Raw genomic sequence first — 10435 nt, forward strand, 5'->3', positions numbered from 1 at the left:
TTCCTTATCTTATATGTGGATGACATACTGTTGATGGGTAATAACACAAGTATGTTGACAACTGTAAAGGTATGATTGTCAAATACATTCTCCACGAAAGACTTAGGGGAGACAACCTATATTCTTGGGATTCGCATCTATAGAGATAGAGCGAAAAGAATAATTGGTTTATCCCAAAGTCTATACTTGGAAAAGGTGTTAAAGAGGTTTAACATGCTTGATTCCAGGAGAGGATTGTTGCCAATGAGACATGGTATCCACCTTTCTAAAGAGATGTCTCCAAAGACACCTGAAGAAAGAGATAAAATGGCCAGGATTCCATATGCTTCGGCTATTGGAAGTTTAATGTATGCAATGTTGTATACTAGGCCGGATATCACATATGCTGTTAGTTTGACTAGCATGTATCAATCCAATCCAGTTCTAACATCGAGAGTCACAAGAATATCCTTAAGTACTTGAGAAGAACTAAGGATTTATTCTTGATTTATGGAGGTGGAGACTTGCAATTGGATGGTTATACTGATTCTGATTTCCAATCAGATATCGATGATAGAAAGTCTACCTCTGGGTATGTGTTCATTTGTAATAGAGGTGCAGTCAGTTAGAAGAGTTCCAAACAGAGCACGACTGCAGATTCCACTCACGAAATTTGAGTATGTTCTTTGCATCGAGATCTTTGCAAAGGAAGTTTTTTGGATAAAGAAGTTCGTGACAGAACTTACAGTAGTTTCTTCCATTGAGTCAGTAGTTCCACTACTGGGACAACAATGGAGCAATCATACAGGCTAAGGAACCCCAGTCTCACCAAAAATCCAAACACATAAAAAGGCGCTACCACATTATCAGAGAAATAGTTGGACGAGGCGATGTAGCCATACAGAAAATAGCATCAGCTGAAAATCCAGCTGATCCATTCACTAAGCCTATGTCACAGACTCAAGGGCTAGTGGGAGATTATTAGTAGTATGCCCTAGAGCATATCATTTTCTTTTGATTGGCTCTAGTGCTAGTGGGAGATTGTTAGTAGTATGCCTTAAAGCATATCATTTAGTATGTATCTTGTACATGTTTTTATTAATAAAAGGCAATTCCACTTTTCCGTTTACATAATATATTTATGTGTAATAGAAAAGGTCTATTGATATTTTGTTAGAAATTCTATTCTTAAGTTGTTAAGAATATGAGTGACAGTATTTCTAGTACAAAGTATCATAAATAGATTCACAATCGAGGATACTTCATAATAAGGACGTGACTTTTCCAGAAAGATTATATTCATGTTTATTCCTAAGTTATTTATATGAGATATAAATAAGATGGAATAGTGAGTCTCATGCCATATGACAAACATGATAGGCATTTAAATATGATAAGTAGGCCGAACCAGTGACACTTATGACAAGCACATGGACTTTACTCTTGTCAATGTATTGTCATAAATCATATCAGTGCATATAATCTTTAGACCTGAGATAGCATAGTTATCATGTTTATAGGTGGTTTGAGTTTGATAATACTTTCAAACTTATACTGTGTATGGGTATATGGGCATGTGTTGGCTCCTACTAGTTATATATGGAGGTAGGTGTTCATCAAGATAGAATTTATTCCTCTAAGTAAATAGAGATAAAATCCTATGTTCATTTAATTGTTCTTGATGTTTCAAGTTCCTGGCCAAGACAGATAGATTTAATCAGAAAAGAGTTTCTGATAAGAAAATCTTTTTAATCAAGAACTGGAATTAAAGGAGAACATAATATTCATAGCAAATGGGGTTTGACATAAACCATAACTGTAGCTTGAGTTAGGATTTTGTAACAGAGAGATTCTAGTGCATGGTAACATATGATTATAGGTTCATTTAAGGTAAACCTTATTACTAATTGGGTGGCCATGGCATGCTATGCTAGATGTTAACCATGGTCTATGAGATGCATAAAATGGTTTAAAGAAATCATTTATGGTAAGAAAGAGTTCTGATGATATTAAGAGTTGATATCATGTCTCATTGCCAATTAGTGATGAGCCTAGTAAGTCACACACATACACAAGTAATCACCAAATTAAATATGATTTAATTAATTAATTAATTAAAGAGTTTAATTGATTAATTAAATAGGTTTGGTTTGCAATTAGATTGCAAAGTCCCTAGCATGACTTGAAACCAAATCTAGGTTAATGGATGTATAGTATAAGTTAAATTTATATTTAAAGTGTTTAAATATGAATTTAATTAATGAGAAATTAATGAATAAAGATTAATTAATTGATTTATATTTGATATAAATTGATTAGAAGAAGAGAAATAATTATTTTGGGTTGAGAACTCAAAATTAAGACACTGGGGCATTTTGGTCATTTAACAGGGTGACATGTGGCACCATGAGATGGTGAGACATGGCACTATACATAAGCTTACCAAATGTCTTTTAATCATGTAAGATGATTAAAATTAAGATTAAACCTAGAGCCAATTAGAAGGTGACATGTGGCAAGGGTTTTATGTGGTGACCTCACTATATAAGTGTTGTTATGAAATGAAAAATAATACAAGCTGCTGCCTCCTCTTTGTGTCGCCAACCTTGAAGCTGCCATTCTCTCTTCTTCTTCATCTCTCATCAATTCCAAGTGATTAGTAAACAACCTCTTGATTAAAAATACTAGAAATTGTTTCTAGTGTCCTGTTTACATTTTTAATCTCTTAAAAGGTAAAACTTGATTTTCTAATTAATAGAAAAAGCTTTAGAAGCTGTTCAAGGGCTGCCATAGTTGAACTTGGTGTGGACAAGCTAGAGGGACAACATCTGGTGTCCTGAAGACGCATCCCAAAGGCACAAATACGCTACAGTGTATCAAGAGGTTAGTGTATTTGTTCTTGATTTAATCTAGGGTTCTAAAATTAATTTGATTAATTCTAAAATCTTAAATGGCAAATACAGATTCAAAAACATATTAAAAGAGTTTTAATATGTTGTTTATCATTGAAATCAAATAGATAAAAATAAATCTTGCATGATGCATGTGACCCTAGGTGAAAATTTTTGAATTTAATGGTATAAACTTGTGTTTTTCATGCTTTCGCTCCTTCATTTAAGTTAAGATTTTGAGAGAGAAAATCAAATTATTCAAGGTTGAATAACTCTTCAATGGTTGACATCAATGGAGATGTAAGGGAGAGGAAGTGGCTGCCGGCTTGGATAAGGAAGAAGAGATTGATTTTTTTCTTTTTTTTTAGTCATTTATGTATTTTAATTATCTATTTGACTTAGTCCAAATTTGTAGGAAAATTTAAATTAATTTTGACATCATCCGTGATGTCATCCAAGTGATGTAATAACACTTTTCCCCTTTTTTTTCTTTTTCTTTTTTATCTATTTTTTCATTAGTTCTTTAATTTAATTCTTGATCCTTAAATTTTATTTTCTCCAATTCTATTGGACAGTTAGGTCAGGAGTTAGCTATAGGGGTGAATTGACCAAATTGCCCCTCGCTGGTTTAATCCAGTTTGTAAGTTACTTGGTATTTCTTCTGGATCCCTGACCTAATTATTTGACCTGCTTAACAATTCTTTTTCGAGATATTCTCTTTTCCACTGTGTTTGCAATAGTCCTAAGGACCACAGCGTCACATTTTATGGTTTGAAAATTGAGTTTAGACTGATCTGACAGTCATTCCCGAGAAGGTCACCCATCACTGTGGCTCCAGGCTCATTTAACTTTTTATATTCTATTTTTCTTATTTATACTTAACTATTTGGTATTTACTAATTATTTGCATTCAGGGCTTAACTAGGTGTCTTAAAGGTGGTTATAATCCCATTAATTTTTCGGACTGACACCAGTCACCGGAACAGTAAAATATACCAGGCTATGCAAATAGGGGTGTTACCCTAACGAAATTGTTAAATTTTTAAGATTTTAAGAGGGTTCATAGCACTAACCTTGTGTGCTAGCTTCAATCGCTCCAAGCTATCTGAATCAACCTTCACTTCAACCAATTCTTCTTTTCCCCTCTTACTCCTCTTTGGACCAAAATTCCCTCCTTCAATACCATTCAAAATTTCAATTATTTTTCCATAAAAACTTGCTAATTAACTTGAATATCATAAATTCTAAGCTTAGGACATAACTTACCTTATGTGATCACACTTTTTCTTTACCAACACCACCAAATTTCTTGAAATCTTGGAGTGCTTTATTTAATTCAAGGCTGGTTATGGACTTTTCTCAAAGCTTTCTATGGAAATTATGGTGAAAATCAAGTATTTTGGGAGCTTGGAAGGTGGAGCACTACTAGTTAACAATGGAGGAAAATAAAAGAAATGAAAGAATAAATGGAAGAACATGGGACAACACACATAAAAGAAAGAAGAGGAAGAAGGCTAGTTAATGAAATAAAAAAAAAAATGGAAGAAGGTTGTCTAATTTTCATTTGTCTTCAATTTTAATTGTGTCATGATGATGTCATAATTGTAAATAAAATGATTTTGATATTTCATTTCTTTTCATTTCCTTTTCATTTTATTTACATATTTTTAATTAAATTTTCATCAAAATTTTTTGATATTTCAATACATTAATTTCACATAATTTAATTGACATTTTGGTCAAAAGTAACTCTTTAAGTGACATGACCAAAATGCCCTTCATCGGTTTGTACTTCGTCTTTATTGATTGGCATTGGTTTCCTTGCATTTCCTTTATATATTTATTTTCATTAATCCCTCAATTATGTCCTAAATAAATGTTTCTTAGGGTTCCCCATGAATTTGGGATAGCAGCTAAATCTACAATCGCTTTTTAATTGGGTTACCCATCATCAGAAGCTTGTGCTCATTTAACTGATTATACTCTGCTTCTTCTATTTTCCTTTAACTTTACTTGATCTTTATTCAATCAATTTATGAGTCATCACTCTAGTTTAAACATGGTTCCAGGCATCCTGGCCATCTGAGTAGACGTTAGTCACCGGAACAGTCGAATATACGAAACTGCCTAAAGTGAGGATATTTTAAAGAAAACATAGGAAAATGAGGGGAAATCAAAGCAAAGAGAGAGAAGAAATGAAAGGTTTAAAAAGAGTTTTGAGAGAAAAAGATAACTACTGAAAGTCAAAAAATTTTCATTAATTTTCATTTATGAGGGGCTTGAATACCTCTTTTTGCTGGAATGGGGCTTTTGGCTATCTAAAGTGACCTTTAGCTACCAAAAGTCCTATTCACATCATGCTATATTTTGACGTCTTACTCAAAGTTTAACCTATCCATGACATTTCAAACATTGCAAAAAGGCGTAAAACGTTATAAAAAAAAGCCTTATAATCATAACAAAGGAGCTTTTTTTTAACCTTCATTCCATTCGAAGCCCTATTAAAATGTTCGGACCTGATCAAAACATCCATTACAACACCAGAGTTTGAGTGGTGTTACACTATTTTTTATATAAAAAAATATTTTTTTATAAAAAACTTTAAATTTTAATTACAATATTATATATACTAATATTATATATAATAATAGTTAGATAGTTTAGTGTCAAAGAGAAGGAGAATTTTAAAGGCTAAATTTTCAAATCTCATCAACTTAAGAACCACATAATTTTGGTTTATTTAGTAATTTAATATAGACAAAATAATTATAATTAATTATATTTATTATCTATTATTTGATAATCCTAATATATTGATTCATTAATTTGTTTGTCGCAAGGTGTTTTGCGGTCGCCTAGACGGACACTCACCAAAGTGGAAAAGAGTGAGGAGTCACTACTTTAATTTTAAGGGAAATTAAAGAAAACCATTTGTTAAAATAAATTAAAATGAAACCACTTCAAAAACAGAGATTCTAGGTTCAGGGTCCGTAAACGGGTGGGGAAGGTGTTAGGCACCCCACCTCGTCCCTCAATGAGGGTGAGCAGATTTAACTTTACGCTCTTTATAAATTAAAATCGATAGTTAGGGGATTCGAGTGGAGATGTTAATCCTTTTGATAAAAGGGAATATTTGATTTTTCACAAATTTGGGTTACCCAGATACATAAATAAATGAGACGACCCTTAGTGAGTTGGTGTTGCGTATCAATTTTGTTTAGGGGGTTACTTTGTGTATTGTGCTATTTTAGTTTGAATTTGAGAAAATCCGGCTAAAAGCTTTTCCGATCTCTGGGGATACTCTATTTAAACTTTGAACGATGGATCTCGGATAAGAACTCTCCTCCGATCTCCACATATTTATTAAAATTTGGTTGAGAATCAGATAAGAACTCTCCTTCGATATCTTTAAATGATTATTAAAAGTTTTGATTGTAGATCGGATAAGAACTCTACTCCGATCTTTTTTTTAATATTGATTAAAACTCTTAATTGAGAATCGGATAAGAACTCTCCTCCGATCTCTTTAATATTTATTAAAACCTTTAATTGAGAATCGGATAAGAACTCTCCTCCGATCTCTATAATATTTATTAAAACTTTTAATTGAGAATCGAATAAGAACTCTCCTCCGATCTCTTTTAGATATTTATTAGAATTTTTGATTGAGAATCGGATGAGAACTCTCCTCCGATCTCTCTTACTTGAATGAGAGTCGGATAAGGACTTTTCTAAGAGCCTATGACTAAGGGTTCTGGCATTCGAAGATACCGGGGACCCGAATAAGGCTTCTTTTAACTCATTGGTACCTCGTGACTAGACAGGGGATACCAGACTGAATTTTACCGACCTCCTATGTGATCGCCTTACCAATACCTTTCGGCAGGCAACATTCGCTCTATTTCATTTGTTAGTTTGAAATTCAATTTTACTCCGACTCCCTACCTTACCCAGTCACCTTCTTAAGCTAGTCTAGTGGTTTGACTTCATAACTCTCTGATTTATTATCCGAATGTTTATTAAAAAAAAAAAAAAAAACTCTTATGTTAAGATACTGCTACCCATCATTTTATCAAACTACCTATATGTTACCCGTAACCAGAACACCTACATTAGGAAATAATAAAAGACCAAGGATAAATAAATAACATGAACTGATATATCAAACATAAACTCGAGAATAACCACCCACGTGGGACCTTCTAACATAAGACAAACTTTAATGAAAATTAATGGCGTAAAAAGAAAATAAAGACAAACACTGGATAAGGCAACGGTTCAGACACTCACCTGCAGGAAGTTGAACCTATTGAACTAATTATGGAGTCACGAATGTTGCAGAGTTTCGGGCTAATAGTCTGGGGACTAATGCTTGCCTTAAAATGACGAATGCCTAGTTAGCATGTAATCGAATCAGAATGATAATGAATGAGATTGAGCTCAGAAAATAAAAGTGGATATAAAGGTGGTGAAAACAGAACTGAAACTTAAGAAAGGGAATCGCAGAGCAACGAACAAACTGAAAATCAAGAGTTCCAGTGTCCAACACTTCTTCAAAGAAAATACTTTAGAAAACTGGTTTCTAAAGTCTTTCTAGCTTAAAAATAGTAGAGTAGCAAAACTGAATCAATTTTTAGAGCCTTTCCACTATAATCACCACCCTTTTTCTTCGTCCTCCTCCATCAACAGTTTTCATGTAGGTATTTATAGGGAACGTTTGCTCCCAATGAAGGGTCAGGATTCCCTTTGAAGGAGATGGAAGGTTTGGACCTTAAAGGACATGATCTGATGTTTGAGAATCAAAGAGAATCAAAATGAATGGCTGAGATCTTTTTCAGAATAATTGTCCTTTCTCTCTTCTAATCTGATGGCCCAAAATTTTCTTGTCAAGGGGGCTGGGAATAAAAGGCATCGGTATTGTCGTCTTCTTCTTTGATCCAAGGGCTCCGGACTTGTCCTTACAAAAAAAATCAACGATAAAGATTGAGATGTACAGGACAGTCATGACATACTCTAGCACCTATCAGCAATGTGGGCGATTCTGCAAATGAGGCGTGAGGAGGAGATTTGATCTCGTCTGCAACGCTTTAACTATCTCGACTCTGATTATGACGACAATTATGGGAAGTTGTCTTTTTCTCTTTGCATACCGATCTCCCCTCCCTTCCGATCTTTCCAATATGCTCTTTTTCCGAACTCTCATGCCGGGCCCCTCTCCCGATCTCTCTCATTCCAAAGTCTTCTCCTTTGTTCGGGTTGGTTTAGTCAAGGCATTTATTTTTTCAATTTCCGAGGCGTCCGCTTCGTTTTCTGCTAGCCATAAATGCTCAGACCTTCTCTATATATATACCATCGTCAGGAAATCCTCCTGTATTTCATTTTCTCCTCTTTCTCACTTTTCCTGTTCTAACTGCTCCGGTAACAATCCCGGCCATGATAGCTGCTTTTGATCTTTTACCGGTTGTTCACCTTGTTCACCGACTGACAATTTTTGACCCCGATGATCAAAAAATCATTATGGCCATATTTGATGATAGTGAGAGAACCGGACTAATTCACCGATTCAGATCAAGAAGATCGATTGCGTTGACAATCGATTGACCGATGTAATCGGCGAATCAATTTCGGGCGAGAAGACTGTTAATTTCCTTCTGATCTTTGGTGACTGCCCTTCGAAGTTCATTTGGCTTCTCACCACATTGGGTGTCCGGACAGTGGCTCGGTTCTGAGCGATAATATTGATGGTGATCTCTCTTATCCTCACGAGTCATAGTCACCTCATCTGAGCTGTACATCTATCCGATGTCGATGGCCAGTCTCCTGATCAAACACATCTTTTGATTCAGCCACGAGACTAGGCTTTGACATAGGCCTTCGCTAGATAGGATGTACTGCCGATCTCTAGAGATCGCCCAAATGATGTAATTTCCCCTTTAATGTAATTCGATCTCTAGAGATCGTCCAAATGATGTATTCTCCCTTTTAATGTAATCCGATCTCTAGAGATCGCCCAAATGATGTAATCTCCCTTTTAGAAATGAAATACAATTATCATTTTATTATTATTGCATTGGTTATTTTCCGATCTCCGATGTGTTCATCCGATCCGATTCTTAACTGAATGGCCCTTAGCCGATCTGTCATTCCAAACAACCACCTTAATCTGCCGGTCTTTTAACCAGCCGATCTCTCCTTATTCAATTATGGAATTTCCGAAATATTCGTGAGATGTGTCAGAAAAAGCTGGCGAATCCTTCTAACCGATGCGCCGCATGGGACACCGTGAGCATTAAATGCTCAGACGGGTATAAATAGGGGATGGGTCCGCCAGTTGCTCCCTTATGTCATTTTCAGCCTCTTGCGAGCAATTCCAAAATCCTCTCGTTTTTTCAAGTTCTTCCGACACCGATCACACTCCGGTAAGGGTTTGATCTTTCTTTCAGTTTAAATTTTCTCTTTTCTTTGAAAATGAGTGGCGTCGAGGGTCAGAGAGCAGTAAGGCCCCCTTCCATTCATGTCTCGTGGTCGTCAGATGAAGTTGAGCTGGTCGGACCGATCGGGCGATCTGAACCTCCTACATCCTCTGTTCCAACCCGTGGTCAAGTGGGACCCTCAAGACGAACACATTCTTCAGGGAGAGAAAACCTCCCCATGGATGAGCTGCCATTAATCCTTCAAGAAACCGACCTGCAGTCATTCAGCCAAGAGTATAACATTCAGCCCGATTCATACAAACTCATTAAGTGTCACAGCGATCTTCGAGCTGATCACTTCTTCAAAGAGAATGATATGATCATGGTATACGAAGAGCAATTAAAAGCTGGGCTATGGTTCCCTCTTGATGACTTCTTCAAGGAAGTTCTAAAATTTCACCAAGTGTACATAGCCCAAGTTCACCCGAACTCATGGCAGATCCTAGTAGCCTTCAGAGGGCTTTGCCGAGCCAAAGGACTCAGTCCTCCGCTAAGGTGTTCGCCGAACTACATAGGCTAACTCGTCGAAAGGACTATGAGTATTGGTTCTTTCAGGCGAAGCCACATTGTGGGCTTTTTACCGATCTGCCCTCCTACCTGAAGAATTGGAAGAATCACTTCTTTATTCTGAGGAGCAAAATTCCGAACGGCTTTGAGGGTTTCCCACGTAGCTGGCTACACCAGGGTCCCTTACTTCCGAAGCGCATCACCCTGAATAGGGAAGAAGGCCTAATGGTGATGGAACTGAAAGATCAGGCAGCCCGACAGAAGTTCTCTTGTTTAGATGCAGTGATGGCCGAACTGCATCATTAGACAATGGAGTTGATTACTAGCAAAGAACGCGGGCTTCAGCTCTCTGACCTCGGCCTCGGTACTTTTCTATATCTCTGATCTTTGGGCCTTAGCGATCTCACTGACCTTTTCTTTGTGTAGGTATGGCGAGCGGCGAGGCTTCCAAGGAAAGCTGAAAGCGCAAGAGAGAGGTCTCCAGAAAAGTGCGGGAGATGAAGTACGCCGAGGCCTCTCAGACGCCAAGGCACGATCCGAGTGAGATACAGGGAGGTTCGTCCCGACCTTCAGGACCGCGGGTTC

Source organism: Hevea brasiliensis, chromosome 8 (genome assembly GCF_030052815.1).
Source record: "Hevea brasiliensis isolate MT/VB/25A 57/8 chromosome 8, ASM3005281v1, whole genome shotgun sequence".
In the NCBI taxonomy this organism is placed as follows: Eukaryota; Viridiplantae; Streptophyta; class Magnoliopsida; order Malpighiales; family Euphorbiaceae; genus Hevea; species Hevea brasiliensis.